Source organism: Hylobates moloch, unplaced genomic scaffold (assembly GCF_009828535.3).
Source record: "Hylobates moloch isolate HMO894 unplaced genomic scaffold, HMol_V3 SCAFFOLD_1, whole genome shotgun sequence".
NCBI classification, from domain to species: domain Eukaryota; kingdom Metazoa; phylum Chordata; class Mammalia; order Primates; family Hylobatidae; genus Hylobates; species Hylobates moloch.
In genome coordinates, this window is record NW_026652276.1 from 143,759,582 (window position 1) to 143,762,816 (window position 3,235).

Below are 3,235 nucleotides of genomic sequence, written 5' to 3' on the forward strand. Positions count from 1 at the left end.
CTGCCCCTTATCTGTGCACCCTGTTGCAGTGAGGGTTTGGGATTTTGCACCTCAAGGAGTACCCCTTTTACCTTTGATGGCTCTTTGAGACCTGCAATCTCTACATCCTCTCTCTCTATTCTTATCAATTCTTACCTTCTCTATTATTGCTCTGGGAATTCACAGCTCCTTACTTTAATCATAGTGGAGTTTGTATTTTTGGTTTTCGCATTCATTTTTTGCCTTTGGATGATTTTTAGGAAGAGCTAGAGGAAATGCCAAATATGGGCTTTAATATCTACGGCAAGTCTGTCCTCTTATACTTTCTCTGAAACCTCGCTCTGTGTATATTTTCAAGCTCTTCTATTTTTTTCTCAAGTTTATGTAAGGAAATAAAAAACCTCCCTGGTACCCCTTGTACTTAATGTCCTTATCTACCACTGTGTCTCCTCTCATTCACTAAATATTTATTAAATGCCTACTATGGATGGGGCATAGCATTTGGTACTAGGGTTTTAATGTTGATCAAGGTCAATGTTGCTTCTGCTCCCTCTGAGCTTATAATCTAGGAGAGAGAGCTGAGAATTAAACAAGAAATACAAATACTTTAAATTCACTCTCCCACCTTTCATTTACTTTTCAGCTGTCTGCAATCAAGCTTCTGCCCCTCAGCTCTGCTAATATTGTTCAGGCAAAGGTGCCAGAGAAAATTCCATTAACAAATCCAGTGGAAGATCTTCAGTCTTCAGCTCACCTTTCTCCTCCATGGGGCAGTTCACCATTCCTCTCTCATTGAAACGCAAGCCAGATTTCTGTGACCTCTCATACTCTTTGCCCTTGTCATCTGCCCTTGATTTCTCTGTCTACTGGCAGCTCCTCCCGCTTCTCATTAGCAGCGGGTGTTCCAGAAGCACTACACTAGCCAGCATGGAGGAACATGGCGATTCTGAGCTGACCCCCGGCTGCAGTAGGCTGGGCCCTGGCAGTGTTCACAGCAGCTGTGCTCCCTCATGGACCCTTCAAGGCTGGCTGGGTGGGCACCCACCCTAATTATTTAGAAATGATGGAATGAAGTATAGGAGATGACATCCAAGTTTATATAGCATTCTTAGTTTACCTGGACCTCATGGAGAGTAAAAGTTGGCGTGAAGTCAATTGTGTGTGGGAATGCTGGAACTGCAGCTCATCTGCCTTGTACTGAGCTAGAAGGGGAGGGGCTGCAGACTATGGTGTCTACCCCCTTCACTGCTTCCCTCAGCCATAACTGCTCAAGGGAGATCTTGAAGCCATCTTGGAACACAGAGATGTTCCCAGTGGCATTACTTTTAATAGCCCAAATTATAAACCACCTAAAAATTTAGGTCAGGAATCAGCAAACTTTTCCTATAAAAGGTCAGAAAATAAATATTTTAGGGTTTGCAGGCCATACTGTCTCAGTCATAACTTGTCAACACTGCTATATGTAACACAAAGCAGCCACAGACAATATGTAAACAATATGGGCATGGCTGTGTCCCAATAAAACTATTTATAAATGTGGTGCCATAGTTTGCCATCCCCTCATCCAGGAAATAGTCGATAAAAGGATATATATGAGTGCTACATTAAGTACTCTTTGAAAATTAGTAATCAATATTATTTAAAACATGAGAAAATATTATATTAAATAAAAATTGCAAGATACAAAAGCGTATGAATGGCTGTAATCATGACTGAAATAACACACCCAGCATAGGATAAAAAGATGACAAAGGAAATCAAATTACTAACTGTGGTTATAGTAGGATGGCAGGACAGTAATAGATAATTTAGTCTTCTCTCAATATTTGTTTTCATTTGTATTACTTTTATAATAAGAATTTTTTACCTTAAAAATTTTTTTCAAGTGGGTATGCACTCAAGAGCTTTGTTCTTGGCCCTTTTCTCTTTCCATTTTGTGTGTCTTCCCTACATATCTTCCTGCACCCTTACAGTTTAGCTCTGCTTTCTATGACAAACAACTGCCAAATCTGTGTCTTTAGCTCAGGCTTCTCTTCTGAGCTCCAGATTCATATTTCAGCCACTTACTAGACCTCGATACCAGGGTGTCCCTCCTTCAATTCCAACTAGACAGATATAAAACTTCAAAAGTAATAATATTTGAAGTAATATCTCTGAAGTAATATCTCCAAAACGACTACTAAGCCAATATCCCCTTGCCTGGTTTAGTGGCTTTCCTGTATTCTGCATCGCCCAAAACTGAAGCCAAGCATTTACTCTAAATCCTTGCCATTTTCTGATAACTTTCAACGTATCTTATTTATTTTTCCTTTTTCCTTCTTTTTTTAACTGGAACCACTCCAACTGCTTTCTCCCCCTCTTCCTCTCCCAAAGGAAGAGAAGAACGATCATCAGTGGCAAGCGGCAGTAGCAGCAAAGGAACTCCACGAGCCAGCTTCACGCTCAGGATCACCGTGTGCCTTGTCCTCGTGGGTTCTGCTGCTCTTCTGCAGGTCTGTACGCATTCAGAGAAACTTCCCTAGTAACAAACTATAGAATTGATGCCTGAAAGTACAATCTCTCAATGTATTTTAATTCTGCTCCTTGGCCTCCAAGCCCACCTTGACTGCCCTGGTCCAATCCCTGGTTGTCCCAGGCCCAGAAGACTGCCATCACCTCTCAGCTGGTCTTCCTGCCTCAGTCTCACTCCCTTCCAGGCAATATTTCCACCAATCTCAGGGTGATCTTCCTAAAATCCAAATTTAATCACAACAGACTCCTATTTAAACCCTTTAATTCCCCCCCCTTTCTTCTGGATAAAATATAAACTCTTATCATAATTTTAAAAACCTTGCATGATCTGGCCTCTGCATACCATCCCAGGATGATGTCCTGCTGCTCCCCTTTCTCCCCTGCCCTATACGTTATGTGCTACTGTGCCTCATTACACCTTCTCAAACCCACCATGACAGTTCAGCCCTGTTCCATCCAACATGCTTTTTCCTGGGATACACTTCTTGAAATATTTATTTTCCTGGAACACACTTCCTCTATGTTTCTATCTACATGAATCATTCTACAGGATTCACCTTAGTGGCTGCCTCCCCATGGAAACCTGGCCTGCTCCACAGCCTATCCTACAATCTTGTCTCCTCTGAGCTCCTGTTTGATATCCTAGATGCATCTGCCCCATTGCATTGGAATTCAGTTTTTGTTCATCTGGACTTTGACTAGGCTGAGAGCTTCTTGAGGGCAAGGACAGGGTCTTACACATAAC

The 3,235-nt window shown here is 41.9% G+C and overlaps 2 pseudogenes; one reads left to right on the top strand and one right to left on the bottom strand.

The window, feature by feature from the left end:
• The first annotated feature begins 906 nt into the window (after positions 1-906).
• Positions 907-1,340, top strand: LOC116810738 (tRNA-splicing endonuclease subunit Sen15-like; annotated as a pseudogene).
• A 972-nt stretch (positions 1,341-2,312) lies between these two features.
• On the bottom strand, positions 2,313-2,539 carry LOC116810013 (small nucleolar RNA U3; annotated as a pseudogene).
• Between the last annotated feature and the right edge of the window lie 696 nt (positions 2,540-3,235).